The sequence below is a fragment of the Cervus elaphus genome, chromosome 22 (genome assembly GCF_910594005.1).
Source record: "Cervus elaphus chromosome 22, mCerEla1.1, whole genome shotgun sequence".
Lineage (NCBI taxonomy): Eukaryota > Metazoa > Chordata > Mammalia > Artiodactyla > Cervidae > Cervus > Cervus elaphus.
Genome location: NC_057836.1, coordinates 23,027,369 through 23,047,830, shown reverse-complemented (window position 1 = coordinate 23,047,830; position 20,462 = coordinate 23,027,369).

The following is a 20,462-nucleotide window of genomic DNA, read 5'->3' as shown; positions in this document are numbered from 1 at the left end:
GGGAACCCTCAAGAGTCTTCTCCAACACCACAGTTCAAAAGCATCAATTCTTCTGCACTCAGCTTTCTTTGTAGTCCAACTCTCACATTCATACATGACCACTGGAAAAACCATAGCCTTGACTAGACAGACCTTTGTTGGCAAAGTAATGTCTCTGCTTTTTAATACACTGTCTAGGTTGGTCATAACTTTCCTGCCAAGGAGTAAGCGTCTTTTAATTTCATGGCTGCAATCACCATCTGCAGTGATTTTGGAGCCCCCCAAAATTAAAGTCTGACACTGTTTTCACTGTTTCCCCATCTATTTGCCATGATGTGATGGGACCAGATGCCATGATCTTAGTTTTCTGAATGTTGAGCTTTAAGCCAACTTTTTCACTCTCCTCTTTCACTTTTATCAAGAGACTCTTTAGTTCTTCTTCACTTTCTGCCATAAGGGTGGTGTCATCTGCATATCTGAGGTTATTGATATTTCTCCTGGCAATCTTAATTCCAGCTTGTGATTCCTCCAACCCAGCATTTCTCATGATGTACTCTGCATATAAGTTAAATAAGCAGGGTGACAATATACAGCCTTGATGTACTCCTTTTCCTATTTGGAACCAGTCTGTTGTTCCATGTCCAGTTTCTAACTGTTGCTTCCTGGCCTGCATACAGATTTCTCAAGAGGCAAGTCAGGTGGTCTGGTATGCCCATCTCTTTCAGAATCTTCCACAGTTTATTGTGATCCACACAGTCAAAGGCTTTGGCATAGTCAATAAAGCAGAAATGGATGTTTTTCTGGAACTCTCTTGCTTTTTTGATGATCCAGCAGATGTTGAAAATTTGTTCTCTGGTTCCTCTGCCTTTTCTAAAACCAGCTTGAACATCTGGAAGTTCACGGTTCACGTATTGCTGAATCCTGGCTTAGAGAATTTTAAGCATCACTTTACTAGCGTGTGAGATGAGTGCAATTGTGCGGTAGTTTGAGCATTCTTTGGCATTGCCTTTCTTTGGGATTGAAATGAAAACTGACCTTTTTCAGTCCTGTGACCACTGCTGAGTTTTCCAGATTTGCTGGCATATTGAGTAGGTCATCATAGAACTGTTCAACTTCAGCTTCTTTGGCACTAGTGGTTAGGGCATAGACTTGGATTACTGTGATACTGAATGGTTTGCCTTGGAAATGAACAGAGATCATTCTGTCTTTTTTCAGACTGCACCCAAGTACTGCATTTTGGACTCTTTTGTTGACTATGAGGGCTAATCCATTTCTTCTAAGGGATTTTTCCCACAGCAGTGGATATAATGGTCATCTGAATTAATTTCACCCATTCCAGCCCATTTTAGTTCACTGATTCCTAAAATGTTCACTCTTGCCATCTCCAGTTTGACCACTTCCAATTTGCCTTGATTTGTGGACCTAACATTCCAGGTTCCTATGCAATATTGGTATTTACAGCATCGGACTTTACTTCCATCACCAGTCACATCAACAACTGGGAGTTGTTTCGCTTTGACTCCGTCTCTTCATTCTTTCTGGAGTTATTTCTCCACTGTTCTCCAGTAGCATATTGGGCACCTACCAACCTGGGGAGTTCATCTTTCAGTGTCATATCTTTTTGCCTTTTCATACTGTTCATGGGGTTCTCAAGGCAAGATTACTGAAGTTTGCCATTCCCTTCTCAGCGGACCATGCTTTGTCAGAACTCTCCACAATGACTCGTCCATCTTGGGTGGCCCTACACAGCATGGCTGATAGTTTCATTGAGTTAGACAAGGCTGTGATCCAAGTGATCACTTCGGTTCATTTTCTGTAGCTGCGGTTTCCATTCTGCCTGCCCTCTGATGGATAAGAACGAGGCTTGTGGAAGCTTCCTGATGGGAGGAATTGGCTGTGGGGGAATCTGGGTCTTGCTCTGATGGGCAGGGCCAGGCTCAGTAAATCTTTAATTCAATTTTCTGTTGATGGATATTCCCAGAGCATCCCTTAATAAAACACAGGGGCTCATGGTCATCCTACAATTTGTTATTACTCTGATATGGAGAAGGAACAATTTAACTCAGTAATCACTGGACACGTGGTGTTGCGGTAAGTACTGGGGACAAAGAGGGGATTGTCTTCACCTCTATTTGACTTCTAACTACTGGACTATTTCATTGCTCAATCCTGGGATCTTTCTTCTTGTCTCAGAAACTATATGTCCATTTCTTTACATCTATTATTCCCCATTTTATCCCCATCTAAACGTCTCCATAGAATTCCAAGCTTGTCTGTGGTACATATACACCATGGAATTTTACTCAGCCGTCAAAAAGAATTCATTTGAACCAGTCCTAATGAGATGGATGAAACTGGAGCCCATTATACAGAGTGAAGTAAGCCAGAAAGATAAAGAACATTACAGCATACTAACACATATATATGGAATTTAGAAAGATGGTAATGATAACCCTATATGCAAAACAGAAAAAGAGACACAGAAATACAGAACAGACTTTTGAACTCTGTGGGAAAAGGTGAGGGTGGGATGTTTCAAAAGAACAGCATGTATACTATCTATGGTGAAAGAGATCACCAGCCCAGGTGGGATGCATGAGACAAGTGCTCGGGCCTGGTGCACTGGGAAGACCCAGAGGAATCAGGTGGAGAGGGAGGTGGGAGGGGGGATCGGGATGGGGAATACGTGTAAATCTATGGCTGATTCATATCAATGTATGACAAAACCCACTGGAAAAAAATAAATAAAGGAGAAAAAAAAAAGAAGAAAAAAAAAAAAAAGAATTTGCCACAGATTAATGAGATCCACACACTCAAAGGCGTTAGTGTAGTCAATGAAGCAGAAGTAGGTGTTTTTCTGGAATTCTCTTACTTTTCTGTGATCCAATGGATGTTGGCAATTTGATCTCTGGTTCCTCTGCCTTTTCTAAATCCAGCTTGAACATCTGGAAGTTTTCGACTCATGTACTGTTGAAGCCTGGCTTGGAGAATTCTGAGCATTACTTTGCTAGTGGGTGAGATAAGTGCAACTGTGTGGTAGTTGGGACTGGAATGAAAACTGACCTTTCCCAGTTCTGTGGCCACTGCTGAGTTTTCCAAATTTGCTGGCATATTAAGTGCAGCACTTTCACATCATCTTTTAGGATTTGAAATAGCTCAACTGGAATTCCATCACCTCCACTAGCTTTGTTCGTAGTGATGCTTCCTAAGGTCCACTTGACTTTGCATTCCAGGATGTCTGGCTCTAGGTGAGTGATCACACCATTATGGTTATCTGGGTCATTAAACCTTTTTTGTACAGTTCTTCTGTGTATTCTTGCCACTTCTTCTTAGTATCTTCTGTTTCTGTTAAGTCCGTACCATTTCTGTCCTTTTTTATGCCCATCTTTGCATGAAATGTCCCCTTGGTATCTGTAATTTTCTTGAAGAGATCTCTGCTGCTGCTACTAAGTCACTTCAGTCGTGTCCGACTCTGTGTGACCACATAGATGGCAGCCCACCAGGCTCCTCTGTCCACAGGATTCTCTAGGCAAGAATACTGGAGTGGGTTGCTGTTTCATTCTCCAGAGAAGAGATCTCTAGTCTTTCCCATTCTATTGTTTTCCTCTATTTCTTTGCATTGGTCACTGAGGAAGGCTTTCTTATCTCTCCTTGCTTTTCTATGGAACTCTGTTTTCAAATGGATATATCTTGACTTTTCTCCTCTGCCTTTCGTTTTCTTCTTTTCTCAGCTATTTGTAATGCCTCCTTCAGTTCAGTTCAGTTCAGTCGCTCAGTCATGTCCGACTCTTTGCGACCCCATGAACTGCAGCACACCAGGCCTCCCTGTCCATCACCAACTCCCAGAGTCCACCCAAACTCATGTCCATTGAGTCGGTGATGCCATCCAACCATCTCATCTTCTGTTGTCCCCTCCTCCTCCTGCCCTCAATCTTTCCCAGCATCAGGGCCTTTTCCAATCACTCAGCTCTTCGCATCAGGTGGCCAAAGTATTGAAGTTTCAGCTTCAACATCAGTCCTTCCAATGAACACCCAGGACTGATCTCCTTTAGGATAGACTGGTTGGATCTCCTTGCAGTCCAGGGAACCCTCAAGAGTCTTCTCCAACACCACAGTTCAAAAGCATCAATTCTTCTGCACTCAGCTTTCTTTGTAGTCCAACTCTCACATTCATACATGACCACTGGAAAAACCATAGCCTTGACTAGACAGACCTTTGTTGGCAAAGTAATGTCTCTGCTTTTTAATACACTGTCTAGGTTGGTCATAACTTTCCTGCCAAGGAGTAAGCGTCTTTTAATTTCATGGCTGCAATCACCATCTGCAGTGATTTTGGAGCCCCCCAAAATTAAAGTCGGACACTGTTTCCCCATCTATTTGCCATGATGTGATGGGACCAGATGCCATGATCTTAGTTTTCTGAATGTTGAGCTTTAAGCCAACTTTTTCACTCTCCTCTTTCACTTTTATCAAGAGACTCTTTAGTTCTTCTTCACTTTCTGCCATAAGGGTGGTGTCATCTGCATATCTGAGGTTATTGATATTTCTCCTGGCAATCTTAATTCCAGCTTGTGATTCCTCCAACCCAGCATTTCTCATGATGTACTCTGCATATAAGTTAAATAAGCAGGGTGACAATATACAGCCTTGATGTACTCCTTTTCCTATTTGGAACCAGTCTGTTGTTCCATGTCCAGTTTCTAACTGTTGCTTCCTGGCCTGCATACAGGTTTCTCAAGAGGCAAGTCAGGTGGTCTGGTATGCCCATCTCTTTCAGAATCTTCCACAGTTTATTGTGATCCACACAGTCAAAGGCTTTGGCATAGTCAATAAAGCAGAAATGGATGTTTTTCTGGAACTCTCTTGCTTTTTTGATGATCCAGCAGATGTTGAAAATTTGTTCTCTGGTTCCTCTGCCTTTTCTAAAACCAGCTTGAACATCTGGAAGTTCACGGTTCACGTATTGCTGAATCCTGGCTTAGAGAATTTTAAGCATCACTTTACTAGCGTGTGAGATGAGTGCAATTGTGCGGTAGTTTGAGCATTCTTTGGCATTGCCTTTCTTTGGGATTGAAATGAAAACTGACCTTTTTCAGTCCTGTGACCACTGCTGAGTTTTCCAGATTTGCTGGCATATTGAGTAGGTCATCATAGAACTGTTCAACTTCAGCTTCTTTGGCACTAGTGGTTAGGGCATAGACTTGGATTACTGTGATACTGAATGGTTTGCCTTGGAAATGAACAGAGATCATTCTGTCTTTTTTCAGACTGCACCCAAGTACTGCATTTTGGACTCTTTTGTTGACTATGAGGGCTAATCCATTTCTTCTAAGGGATTTTTCCCACAGCAGTGGATATAATGGTCATCTGAATTAATTTCACCCATTCCAGCCCATTTTAGTTCACTGATTCCTAAAATGTTCACTCTTGCCATCTCCAGTTTGACCACTTCCAATTTGCCTTGATTTGTGGACCTAACATTCCAGGTTCCTATGCAATATTGGTATTTACAGCATCGGACTTTACTTCCATCACCAGTCACATCAACAACTGGGAGTTGTTTCGCTTTGACTCCGTCTCTTCATTCTTTCTGGAGTTATTTCTCCACTGTTCTCCAGTAGCATATTGGGCACCTACCAACCTGGGGAGTTCATCTTTCAGTGTCATATCTTTTTGCCTTTTCATACTGTTCATGGGGTTCTCAAGGCAAGATTACTGAAGTTTGCCATTCCCTTCTCAGCGGACCATGCTTTGTCAGAACTCTCCACAATGACTCGTCCATCTTGGGTGGCCCTACACAGCATGGCTGATAGTTTCATTGAGTTAGACAAGGCTGTGATCCAAGTGATCACTTCGGTTCATTTTCTGTAGCTGCGGTTTCCATTCTGCCTGCCCTCTGATGGATAAGAACGAGGCTTGTGGAAGCTTCCTGATGGGAGGAATTGGCTGTGGGGGAATCTGGGTCTTGCTCTGATGGGCAGGGCCAGGCTCAGTAAATCTTTAATTCAATTTTCTGTTGATGGATATTCCCAGAGCATCCCTTAATAAAACACAGGGGCTCATGGTCATCCTACAATTTGTTATTACTCTGATATGGAGAAGGAACAATTTAACTCAGTAATCACTGGACACGTGGTGTTGCGGTAAGTACTGGGGACAAAGAGGGGATTGTCTTCACCTCTATTTGACTTCTAACTACTGGACTATTTCATTGCTCAATCCTGGGATCTTTCTTCTTGTCTCAGAAACTATATGTCCATTTCTTTACATCTATTATTCCCCATTTTATCCCCATCTAAACGTCTCCATAGAATTCCAAGCTTGTGTGTACCAACTGGCTACTTGAAATACATATTTGGTAATGCAATAGATATCATAATTAACATGCTGAAAATAAAACTGTTGTATCCCCACTCATCAAAAATAAATAAACATAAAAATAAAACAATAGGGCTCATCCAGCTTCAACTCATATAGACTTCCAACCTGTAGAACTTTCTAGACTCGTCTAGTGTAACCTTGACTATAAAATGCTTTCTGGGCACTGAGATTTAAGGAAAGTCTTCTTAAAAAGTCCCTGGCTGGCACATATGTTGAAGAGTGACAGTTGTAAAAAGGATAACCAACAAGACCTACTGTATAGCACATTGAACTCTACTCAATATTCTGTAACAACCTAATCAGGAAAAGAATTTGAAAAACAATAGATATATATATGTGTATAAGTGAATCACTTTGTCATCACACCTGAAACTAACACATTGTTAGCCAACTGCTGTCCAACATAAAATAAAAAGTTTACAAAAAAAAAAAAAAAATGAAAGACAGTAATTAAGGACAGATCCACCAGAATTGATGCTTTCAGAACTGCAGTGCTGAAGATTTTTGAGAGTCCCTTGGACTCCAAGTAAATCAAACCAATCAATCCTAAAGGAAATCAACCCTGAATATTCACTGGAAGAACTGATGCTGAAGCTGAAGTTCCAATAGTCTGGCCACCAGATGCAAAGAGCCGACTCATTGGAAAATACACTGATACTGGGAAAGACTGAGGCAAGAGGATAAGGAGGAGACAGAGGATGAGATGGTTGGATGGCATCACTGACTCAATGGACATGAGTTTGAGCAAACCCTGGGAGATAGTGAAGGATAGGGAAGCCTGGTGTACTGCAGTCTATGGGGTCGTAAAAAGTCAGACATGGCTTATCGACTGAACAACAACAAAAATGTGAAAATTATTTGCTTCACTTATAGCATACTCGCCAAAGTAAAAATCCCTTCAAGAATCATACCTGATTCTTGATATGTATTCAGTGTTGAAAGTGGCTGATATTTGGCCAACATTTGTTCTAACTGGTTGGGAATTCCTAGCTGATTAGTCAGACATGTTCTGATTTGTCAGGAAATGTAATGATTTGTTAATATTTATATTAGACCTTGGTTCAGCAATACATGAACTGTGAACTTCCAGATGTTCAAGCTGGTTTTAGAGGAACCAGAGATCGAATTGCCAACATCCGATGGATCATCGAAAAAGCAAGAGAGTTCCAGAAAAACATCTATTTCTGCTTTATTGACTATGCCAAAACCTATGACTGTGTGGATCACAATAAACTGTGGAAGATTCTGAAAGAGATGGGCATACCAGACCACCTGACCTGCCTCTTGAGAAACCTGTATGCAGGCCAGGAAGCAACAGTTAGAACTGGACATGGAACAACAAACTGGTTCCAAATAGGAAAAGGAGTACATCAAGGCTGTATATTGTCACCCTGCTTATTTAACTTATATGCAGAGTACATCATGAGAAACGCTGGGCTGGAAGAAGCACAAGCTGGAATTAAGATTGCCAGGAGAAATATCAATAACCTCAGATATGCAGAAGACACCACCCCTATGGCAGAAAGTGAAGAAGAACTAAAGAGTCTCTTGATAAAAGTGAAAAAGGAGAGTGAAAAAGTTGGCTTAAAGCTCAACATTCAGAAAACTAAGATCATGGCATCTGGTCCAATCACATCATGGGAAATAGATGGGGAAACATTGGAAACAGTGTCCGACTTTAATTTTGGGGGGCTCCAAAATCACTGCAGATGGTGATTGCAGCCATGAAATTAAAAGACGCTTACTCCTTGGCAGGAAAGTTATGACCAATCTAGACAGCATATTAAAAAGCAGAGACATTACTTTGCCAACAAAGGTCTGTCTAGTCAAAGCTATGGTTTTTCCAGTAGTCATGTATGGATGTGAGAGTTGGACTATAAAGAAAGCTGAGCACTGAAGAATTGATGCTTTTGAACTGTGGTGTTGGAGAAGACTCTTGAGAGTCCCTTGGACTGCAAGGAGATGCAACCAGTCCATCCTAAAGAAGATCAGTCCTGGGTGTTCATTGGAAGGACTGATGCTGAGGCTGAAACTCCAGTACTTTGGCCACCTGATTCGAAGAGCTGACTCATTGGAAAAGACCCTGATGTTGGGAGGGATTGGGGGCAGGAGGAGAAGGGGACAACAGAGGATGAGATGGCTGGATGGCATCACTGACTCGATGGACATGAGTTTGAGTAAACTCCAGGAGTTGGTGATGGACAGGGAGGCCTAGCGTGCTGTGATTCATGGGGTTGCAAAGAGCTGGACACGACTGAGTGACTGAACTGAACTGAACTGAACTGAAAGTCTTTTTAGTTCTACACTTCCAGTTCACTGGCTGACTCCTGAGTAATGCTCTCAAGGTCAATAAGTTAGGGTACTGCTGATTGTGTAACTAACATACTAGAAGACTTCATTTTTCTTCCCTTCTCAGAGGATTTATCGTAAGCAGCAGTGTTGTAATGATTTGAATATCTGTCTACCACAAAACGTTGAGTTATTTAAGAAAAGAAGTGAGTTTTTTTCATCTTTTTTAGCCCTACACAATGTGAAGCACATTGTCCCAGGGGTCTGTTGGATAAATTGGAATTCATGAATGAATGACTATCACATTATTGAGAAGAATAAAGTCAATTTAGAAAAAACAATTTTTAATCAAGGGGTACTTTCTATAAACATTTTCTTCTTAAATTCACATTCCTTGATTCCTGTAATCCAGATATTCTCAAATTTTCACTGCACCTCTTCGTATCAGTGCCATGTCCAAGCACCCATCCTGTTTGACTTCAGGAAACCCAGTATGACTGCACGTGTAGCCCTCAAAAATGCTTATAGACTCCACACATGCCTCATGACTGCCAACTGGCCCTCCAGTTAGGTGGACTCAGCTTTCCTAATGATCACCTCTGGTCATCTCTGCATCTCCACAAGACATCATAATAGAGAATAAGCAACACTCACACTTGCTATCAAGGGCCCTAGAGTCCACTGGTTATATCCTTCTCAAGGGCCATCCGTGGCCAATTCTTTCCCCAGAGTTGGATATGAAGTAGTGAACAAATTCGGCAAGACCCTTCCCTTCAAAGACCTAGCAATCTAGTAGGGGAGACAGACATTAAGCAAGTTATAAATAGTCTTATCATTTTGAATGGTGATGAACACTATGACTGAGGGGAATCCAGGACCACGAAAGTCAGTTTCACAGGGAAACACAGCTTACGTGGGGGATGGGGGTGAAGAAATGACTCTCTGGGAACTTAAGCTCTAGATAATGGGTAAAAGTTGACTGTGCCCAGGTCAGAACAGAGCTTGGTTTTATGGAGGAAAGCGGTGGGCCTGGAGGACAGTTGTACAAAGAGTTGGTGGTAAGAAGTAAGAGGTAACAGGAACCAGTTCATACAAATGACCTCAAGGCCTTGCTTGACCCCAAAAGACTTTTATCAGTAAAAGTGGTATCATCTTGTTGTTCAGTGACTCAGTCGTGTCTGACTCTTTGCGACCCCATGGACTGCAGTATACCAGGCTTTCCTGTCCTTCACCATCTCCAGGAGTTTGCTCAAACTCATGTCCATTGAGTTGGTGATGCCATCCTACCTTTTCATTCTCTGTCGCCCTCTTCTCCTCCCGCCCTCGATATTTCCCAGTATCAGGGTCTTTTCCAAAGAGTCAGCTCTTCGCATCAGGTGACCCAAGTACTGGAGCTTCAGCATCGATCCTTCCAATGAATATCAGGGTTGACTTCCTTTAGGATTGACTGGTTTGATCTCCTTGTTGTCCAGAGGACTCTCAAGAGTCTTCTCCAGCACCACGGTTCAAAAGTATCAATTCTTCAGCGCTCAGCCTTTTTTATTGTCCAGATATCATCTAGTTGGCTCCTATGTGGAGAAAATAGACTAGAGGAAGTGGAGACCAGGCACAAATTCTGACTCTTTACCTGCTTTCCTGTTTTAGCAAGAAGGAAAATATGGGTGCTGTTTATCTTTCTATTATGCAACCTGTTGACGCTTAAGAAACTCACATTCCTTCTCCCGGGAGCCTGGCTATAAATTCGAGTATTTACTCCTAGCCTGACACACGCCTGACACTCCAGCAGCCAAGCACCCGCAGGACTGAACCATCTGAGAACTGAACCGAATCACGTACAGACACCACGGCTCCCTGGATCTCTCTGCCCTGAGTGATGCCCCCGGCTATTCGGAGCTATCGCCTTAGATGACAGTCCAACACACACGTATGGAGATAAACTCTTTCCTTCTATATTAATCTGTCCCAAGGAAAAGTAAATGACCATCATATGAAGTTATCATATACAAAAAGTAATTTCTCCTTAACATATAATCATACTGAATACTAGCCATCATTCACGTGCTGCATGCTATTGCTTCGGTCGTGTCCAACTCTATGCGACCCTAGGGACTATAGCCTGCCAAGCTCCCCTGTCCATGGGATTCTTCAGGCAAGAATACTGGAGTGGGTTGCCGTGCCCTCCTCCAGGGGATCTTCCCGACCCAGGGACAGAACCCACGTCTCTTACGTCTCCTGCATTGGCGGGTTCTTAACCTAGCGCCACCTGGGAAGCCCCAGCCATTATTCACACTCCTATACATTTAACAGTTTCAGCTTTCCTTATTTGAAGCACATTGTAATAATGTAGTTGTTAGTTGCTCAGTCGTGTTGGATTCTTTGAGACCCCGTGGACTGTAACCCCCCAGGTTCCCTTTGTCCATGGAATTCTCCAGACAAGAATATTAGAGTGGGTTGCCATTCCCTTCTCCAGGGGACCTTCCAGACCCAGGGATCCAGCCTGAGTCTCCTGCATTGCAGGCAGATTTGTTACTATCTGAGCCACCAAGGAACCCCATATAATAAGGTAACTTCTGAATTACATTAAACCTAAAAATTGTTCCTCAAATATTTGTCGTAAAAATTATTTTGTAAATATTTTCATCATCACCTTATTATTCCTTAAATATTTTACTATAACCTGTCTCTAATATAATCTGATAAAACCTGATTGCCATGTATAATACTTCTGGCCATTCTTCTGGGTTTGGCAACAAGCTTAGTTCATCAACCTGGGGTTTGTTATGACATGGAACTCGATGTGATGCTTAATTCATTTCCAGGGAGTTATCTGAGGTTCTGAGAGGGAAAATGGCAGAGCCGAGAGGATGTATGTAGTCATAGACTATGCAGAGGTTGTGAAACAAATGAATCTCCTCCACCTTTGCCACCACAAGTATTTTCATTCATTCTTTTTTCCTTTACTTTGGTTTCCTTCCAAGCACTTGTCCTTAAAGAGCTAACGGCTCTGAGAAAATTTTCCAGAAACCGTGGGTATAAAGCTGCCTTGTATGTATCCAGTTCTTCAAATCTCGTTCATTTCTTTTACTTCTTTCTTATCATAAATCTTCTTTTTTATTTTAGTCATCAAGACCTCTATGTTTTATTCTTTCATCTAAGTAATTACTTTTTTATTCCTTTACCCCATTCTTAGGGACCACAGGTGGGGACTTACAGATGAAATTTTGCATAAAGGTATTTTCTCCTTCCCAACACAACTGGCTCATCTATTTCTTTGTATGAGCCAGTCTTAAATATTTTTATTTATTTATTTGGCTTCATTAGGTCTTAGTTGTGGCAAGCAGGATATTCTGTGGCATGTGGAGTCTAGTTCCCTGACCAGGGGTCGAACCCAGATCCCTGTGGGAGCATGGAGTCTTAGCCACTGGACCACCAGGGAAGTCCTTGTATGAGGTAATCATGAAAACCTGAGTTTTATTCTTCACTTGGACAACTTTGCATGAAGCTAATCTTTCCTCCGCTTCCGCAATCTTAAAATCCAGCACTGGTCTTATTTGAGGAGATACTTTGATATGGGTTTTTATATTTCTCTCCATCACTTTTTGGAGGAACACTTATTCCCAATCCCAGATTTCCATATGGCAGCATTTCTGCGAGGGCACCATGGAAGAAGTGTTTTCTGATTGGTGAGATCAGCAAAAAAGAAGGAAAACATATTAGCATGGCTGCTTCCCCTTTGGTACATATTCATTCATTCACTTTTTAAATTATTCATTCAACAAATATTTCAGTGACTGCTACTTTCTGGGCTTTATTCTAGACCCTGAGATGTAAGATCAAACAAAATAGTGGAGCCAGGTCAGGGACAAGATAGGTAAATAAATAAAATATACAATGTATCAGATGGTGATAAAGCATGGATAAAAATAGAATCAGTTCAGTTCAGTTCAGTCACTCAGTCATGTCTGACTTTTTGTGACTCCATGAATCGCAGCACACCAGGCCTCCCTGTCCATCACCAACTCCCAGAGTCCACCCAAACCCATGTCCATCGAGTTGGTGATGCCATCCAGCCATCTCATCCTCTGTCATCCCCTTCTCTTCCTGCCCCCAATCCCTACCAGCATCAGGGTCTTTTCCAATGAGTCAGCTCTTTGCATGAGGTGGCCAAAGTATTGGAGTTTCAGCTTCAGCATCAGTCCTTCCAATGAATAGGGAAGAGGAAATTAAGTGTGGAAGTGGCTGGCAATGGGGGAGGAGGTTTCCAATTTTGAATTTGATGGTTAGAGAAGACCTCAGTAAGAGGGTGACATTTGAACATGGATTCCAACATGGAGGTGGCAGAAATAGCAGGTGAAAAGCCCGAGGCATACCTGGACTGTTGGAGGACCAGCAAGAATGTGGCTGGAAAGGATGGTTCTAGGGGGTAATTAGCAAAAGATGAGCTCAGATACGGCCAGAGGAGAAACAGGTTATGTGGACTTTGCAGGTATGAACAAAAACTGGCTTTTAGTGTATGTTAAATAGGGAATGATTTAAAGTTTAGGGGCACAAAAGTGTTGATTTTTAAAGACTTAGATAGTATCACTTCTATGTAGAACCTAAAAAAAAAAATGGTACAAATGAACCTATTTACAAAGCAGAAATCGAGTCACAGATGCAGAAAGCAAACATGGTTACCAAGGGGGAGAGGGGCAGGGGGAGGGATAAATTGGGAGATTGAAATTGATATACACACACTAATATATGTAAAAATGCTAAGTATTAAGGACCTACTGTATAGCACAGGGAATTCTATTTAATACTCTGTAATGACCTATATGGGAAAAGAATCAAAAAAGTGGATATACGTATATGAATAACTGACTCATTTTGCTGTACCGCAGAAACTAACACAATATTGTAAATCAACTAGGCTTCAATAAAAATAAATAAGTAAATAAAACTTGTTTTAAAGGGATTCTTTTGGGTCAGTTTGCTGTTCTGAGAACAGACTGTGAGGATGGTAGGAGTGATGAACAACTTTTGGCCACAGCAATCATTCAGCCAAGAACTGACGGTGGCTCCGACTAGGGTGGTCGTCCCAGAGGTAGAAACTAGTATTAAGCTTCTTAATTTATTTTGAAGGTAGACCCCTGGGGAATTGCTGACAAATTGAATGTGAGGTATGAGAGAGAGAGGAACCAAGGAGGCTTTGAAGCTTTGTCCTGAGCAACTGGAAAAGGGGATCAGAGGAGACGCAGGCCGGAAAGGGGAGGTCAGAGGTTTGTGCTGGGATATGCTAAACTGGACATCCAATCAGACGTGCAAGTGGAAATGGGGACTAGGCAGCTGATATAAGGATCTGGAGTTCAGGGAGAAGCCCTAGGGGCTTCCCAGGTGGCATGAGTGGTAAAGAAAGCGCCTACCAATGCAGGAGACCAAAGAGACACAGGTTCGATCCCTGGGTGGGAAAGATCACCTAGAGGGCATGGCAACCCACTCCAGTATTCTTGCCTGGAGAATCCCATGGACAGAGGAGCCTGGTGGGCTACAGTTTATGGGTCACAAAGAGTTGGACAGGACTGAAGCTACTTAACACGCATGCCTAAGGGAAGATGTAAATTTGGGAGGCATTAGCATATAGCTTATTATTGAATGAGGTCACTAAAAGAGTGAGTATAAAGCAGAGAGGAGGGGAAGCGAAGGGAGGAGAGTGGGCCCTGCCACATTTCAGCATCATAGTTTATGGAAAAGAGGTTGAACCAGCCAGGAAACCAGTGGGAGTAGCCACTGGTTTAAATCAAAGGATGACCAATGAAATTTGGTGGGAGGCAGTGTTTGGGGGTGAAATGCTGCAGAGAAACCAAGGAAGGGAAGACTAGGAGTGATCTGTCTGCTTTGTGAGCGTGCATTTTGTTCTCCTCTCTTCTGTGATTTAAGGAACCTGCAGTTTTCCTGCTATGCCAGACTAAGCAAGCCTGTCTAATTCAAAGAAAGAACGTGCAAGCCCTTTTGGCCACAGATCTAAGCTGTGTCACTCAGTTTAGCTTTCTTTCCACAGTGAAGCTGATATTTTAATCTCCATCTGCCCATCTCTTTGGTCTCTTCTCCCTTGAATCAGAACTCTGCAGGGAACATGGGTATGAATTTACTGGACCCCAAAACCTTCAATAACCTCAAATAATCTTTTTGTGTGTCTCGGTTTGATAGATGTGAGGTTTTGTTCTTATATTAATATACAATGGGTTTCCCCAGTATTATTTTCTCTTCTTCCTGCTCTTAGATTCTCCCCCAAACTACTTTCTTCTTCTCTAGTCCAGTTTTAAACAACCAGTGTAGGAGGTACAGATAGGGTTTCTTAGGTGACTCAGTGGTAAAGAATTCACCTGCCAATGTAGGAGACGCCAGAGACACAGGTTCAATCCCTGGGTGGGGAAGATCCCCTGGAGGAGGAAACGGAACCCACTCCACTATTCTTGCCTGGAAAATCCCATGGACAGGGTCACACAGAGTAGGACATAACTGAGTGACTGAACAAGCACATAAGAGGTACAGATACCTCAGTGTGGTACCAAGGACCATAATCCAGCCATACAGTGATTCTTTCTTCTCAAGGGAAGCAGATGAGATTAAGAACTATTCCTAATTCTTAACTAATTCTTAACTAACACTTTCACTTTGGGCTTCCCTGGTAGCTCAGACAGTAAAGAATCTGCCTGTAATGCAGGAGACCCAGGTTCGATCCCTGGGTCGGGAAGATCACTTGGAGAAGGAAATGGCTACCCATTCCAGTATTCTTGCCTGGAAAATCCCATGCACAGAGGAGCCTGGTGGGCTACAGTCCATGGGGTTGCAAAGACTTGGACATGACTGAGGGACTAACACTAACACTTTCCTAATTATTGTACTTAAGCAAGGTACGCAATTCATAAAACTTCTTCCCAGAAGCCAGGCTAAACAGCAAACACAAGCATCAGGATTTTCTTATATTACAAGCTGCTCTTTCCAGAAAACACTGAGCTTGTATGTTTTCATGCTTCCAAGAGGACAGGAGTAAACTTGCCCCTTGGTGACCCAAATGAAGTAGAGGATGTCATGGCACATCTCCATGAACCCACAGTATCTGATCTGCCACATGGGATGAAAAACAACCTAAGTCCTTGGACATGTCACCAGGTCACACCCGAAGACACTCAATTGCCCTCTCTCCTCCATGTCCTTATGGACAAAGACACACTCAGTCTGGGTGGAGGATCACAGGGGACTTTTTTAAGTTTTAAAATTTATCTATTTTTCATTTTTGGCTGTGCTGGGTCCGTTGCTGTGAGCGGGCTTTCTCTAGTTGCGGTGCCTGGGCTTCTCATTGCAGTGGCTTCTCTTGTTGCAGAGCACAGGCTCTAGAGAACGTGGTGTTCAGTAGTTGTGGTACACAGGCTTAGTTGCTCCACAACATGTGGGACCTTCCCTGAATTGGCAGGATCATTCTTTTCTTTCCTCTTTTCTTTGCAGGTAAATTCTTAACCACCGAACCACCAGGAAAGTCCTTGGACCACTGGGAACTTTAAGGAAGACAATATCAAGCAGAGGACAGGAGTCATAAAGGTCACAATGATGAGAAATCCTCTGATGGCCTCTAGCTCTGAGGCTCTGAAATTTCCATCTCAAGACCAAAAAGCATCAACATACAGTCGAGCTGAGAAAGAACACTTGGGAATTTGTGAAGAACCTGAAAATAAAACCAAGGAGGATTATTTAGAGAGAAGGTATGGCATGGGGTTACTCATCCATGACATTAGACATATTTCTTCTTCACTCTGTCTCCTTAAGGACCTCAGGGGTTTTGGTGTTGCTTTTGCCTCATCAGTATTTAATAGCTTTAAAGACTATTAGTAGGATTCTTGGGGTCCCTTGTGGCTTGTTGGTAAAGAATGTGCCTGCAATGCGGAAGACCTGGGTTCGATCCCTGGGTTGGGAAGATCCCCTGGAGAAGGGAAAGGCTACCCAATCCAGTATTCTGGAGAATTCCATGGGCTGTAGTTGGATTCTTAGATTTACATGAAGCTATTTTCTTATGGGCTTCCCTGATGGCTCAGCAGTAAAGAATCCGCCTGCAATGCAGGAGATGCAAAGTTTGATCCCTGGGTTGGGAGGATCCCCTGGAGTAGGAAATGGCAACCCACTCTAGTACTCTTGCCTGGAAAATTTCATGGACAAAGGAGTCTGGTGGGCTACAGATCATAGGGTCACAAAGAGTCAGACACAGCTGAGTATTTCATTCAACCGCCGGAAGAGATAAGATTTTATTCTTTTATACTTCCTTATTCCCGTGAAACATGTTTATTTTTATGTTTCTCTTTAATACCTTGACCTTAAAGTGGTGAAACTCTGTTGTCTTATTGAAGAGATTTTTATTTACATACAACCACTCTCTCCTTCAGTAATAAAATCTTTTAGGACAAGTAGATTTCCGATAAGAGACATTTCACATAATGTTAACGTGTTCTCTCAGAATACAAATTTCTTTTCAGCCTTCAATACTGAATGTTGACTTCTCTTATTGAGAAAAATCTGTGTAACTTGTTTCTCTTTCACCTTGAAACTAGAGCCAGAAATGTTTCATATTGAAGAATTTCACTTCATTGCCTTTTGGCTTTATATTATATAATTCTTTCCAAGTGAAATTCCTGGGTCGGGAAGATCCCCTGGAGAAGGGAATGGCAACCCACTCCAGTATCCTTGCCTGGAGAATTCCATGGACATAGGAACCTGGCAGAATACAGTCCATGGGGTCACAGAGAGATGGACATGACTGAGTGACTAACACTAACTAACTTCCAAGTGGAATAACAATTTAATTTTCAATCTGTCTTCTATGACATCATTACCCAGGTTTTAAAATATTAATCTCGTTGATGACACACCATCTCTTCCAGTTTCTAGCACATGCTAAACTACATGTTCTTATGTATAAAGGAAAATAATTGGCCAAAAGTTTAGTTTAAAATGGAATAATGAATAAAAATCTTCTTTAATGTTAATCACACTCAATGTATTTGCTTCAGATGCTGTTCATCCACTAACTTTAATTTCATGCCTTCTATGTAAATCTAGAATGGCAATTTCAGACTAAAGGGCAAATTGCCTTCAGACGGGGGCAAAGGGGGTTTCTGTTGGGGGTCTGTGCCTCAGGACACCCCAGGCTTTGAAGTTTCTTGGCGGAAGTGCTCTAAATCTCCTCCAGCACAGGGGCCATTCCGTAACACTGCCCTGCCAGCTCCAGTTTCTCTCCAGGGTAGCTCTCTGACCCTGCCTCCACCCGCACACCCAGGAATTTTGCAATATGTATATATATATTACATATTCCCTAGTAGCTCAGTTGGTAAAGAATCCGCCTGCAATGCAGGAGACCTGGGTTCAATCCCTGGGTTGGAACGATCCCCTGGAGAAGGGAAAGGCTACCCACTCCAGTATTCTGGCCTGGAGATCGTGGCCTGTATAGTCCATGGGTCACAAAGAGTCAGACACGACTAAGCAACTTTCACTTCACTTCACTTCATGTATTTTCTGGCCACATAGCATGGGGGATCCTAGTTCCCCAATCACAGATAGTACCAGGGCCCCCTGCACTGGAAGTGTGGAATCTTAACCACTGGACACCAGGCAAGTCCCATGCAATATATTTTAAATCAGACTGCTTGTACTGATGAGGCTCTGCTAGAAATATTTCCTAAGGTCCCCGCCATCCTATTCACTAAGTCTATGACAAAAGACCCACACACCCCCAACACCCACCTCCTCACCATGTCCAGTGTCAGACCAGCTGAAGGGGATTCAAGTGTGTGTTTAGTAGCGCTGATCTCAATATTGGAAGGTCTCAAAGGTCTGCAAATCTAATCCCCACCGAGTAGGAATTGCTTCTGTAATCCTCAGTCACTTCATCCCTGCTTGGACATTATCAGCTCCTGAGAGCTGGTGGTTATGCAGCTGAAATCCACTACTGGATTATGTTGTAATGGTTACCAATGACCACCACCCCACAATCTAATTTTCCCTCCCAAAGCCACACTGAACAAGGCCTAATCCTCATTCCGTATGGCAACCCGTCTGAGGCCTGAAATACTGAGTCAGGGCTCTTATGAAATTTTGCTTGAAGTTATGTCCTCCTTCCTATCAAAAATATTTTCTCTCCCTCCTCCTTCCTCTTTCTCATAAGTACATGAAGTTTTGTTTCCCAATGCAAGAAGTTTCCTTTGACATTAATTTCTCCTTCCGCAGTCAAGCCTCATATTCCTTAGAGAAAATGTTTTTCATGGCATTAATTTCTCCTTCCCTTTAGAAATGTTTTCTCTCACTGCTTGGGCTTTAAATCTCTAAAGACCTTAGACATGTATTCTAAAAGCTGAAAATGCCCATTGAAGAGCAAGATTGGATTACCTAGAGAAGAGAATGTACCTGGAGCTAGTTTGACCTATGACATCACAGAATCTCTCCTTGTTTCTGTTTCTGGGCTCACCCCAAAGACCTGAGGTTTTGTTCTCATGTCTAAGAATGAAACTCCTTTCTTCTTTACTAGGCCGACCTTAAATAACAGAAAGCACTTTAGAGAAAGGGTTTTTGTATGAAGTTTTTCTGCCTATCCCATAAAATCCCTAACAAATTCTTTTTTAACCTTAATTTTAACCCTACATCTCTGTTTTCTTATCTGAAAAATTGTTGAATATATTTTCCTCCACTCCCCAGTCTTAAAGATAAGGGATGTAATAGTCTATTTGCTTCCATTACAAAAAGCACTGCTTTCCACACCTTAGCCTTATAGAACAGATCAGTGGATTTGTGATGTCTTTTAGGGAAGGGACAGAAGTTACAAAATGGCAACTTAGAAAAGAAGAGATACAACTGGGATCCATGACCAAGTACTACTTCAGTTTACAATATTTAATTTTAAATGAAGGTATAAAATAAATCTTAAAAAAGAAGAATAAAAGAAGGTATGATTCACTTCAATTTGATCTTTTTGTATGTCGTTTCAATTAAATAAAAATACAGTTTGCTAATATCTGTACAAGATGAATTTCAGCTACTCAAAATAATGACATAAATCTAAATGTACTAATATGAGAACATACCCATGATAAATTTCAGAAATAAATCTATAATGATCTATTTTATGTGTGTGCATGTAAAAATGGTTAAATGTGTCTAAAAAGGTACAATGGACTAAATATTTGTGCCCCACCCCAAAAAAATAATTCATATGTTGAAACAATCCCCAATGTGATGGTATTACATTAGCGGTGAGACCTTGAAAGTTCTTAGGATTAGTGCCCTTATAAAAGAGCCCTTCAGGGACTTCCCTGGTGGTCCAGGGGGTTAAGGATCCACCTTTCAATACAGAGGACACAGGTTCGATTCCTGGTCAGGGAACTAAGATCCCACATGCCATGGGGCGACTAAGCTCACAAACCACAACTCAAGAGCCAATGTGCCGAGACAGCCAAAAATAAATAACATCGTTTTTAAAAGAATATTACAGAGCTCCTTCGTCTCTGCTGCCTGTGGACATGGCAAGCAGATGACCATCTATGAACCAGGAAGCAGGTTCTTATCAGACACCCCACCTGCTGTATCTTGACCGTGAACTTCGCAACCTCTGGATCTGTGAGAAATGAATTTCTGTTGTTTATAAGCTACCCCATCTATGGTATTTTTGTTAGAGCAGCCTAAACAGACTAAGACAGGAAAGAGAAATACACAACTTGCCAAGAATGTTTATCTCTGGGAGGTATATTGTCTTGTGTTCATGAAAGGAGAGTTTTATCAGATAACTCTCACTT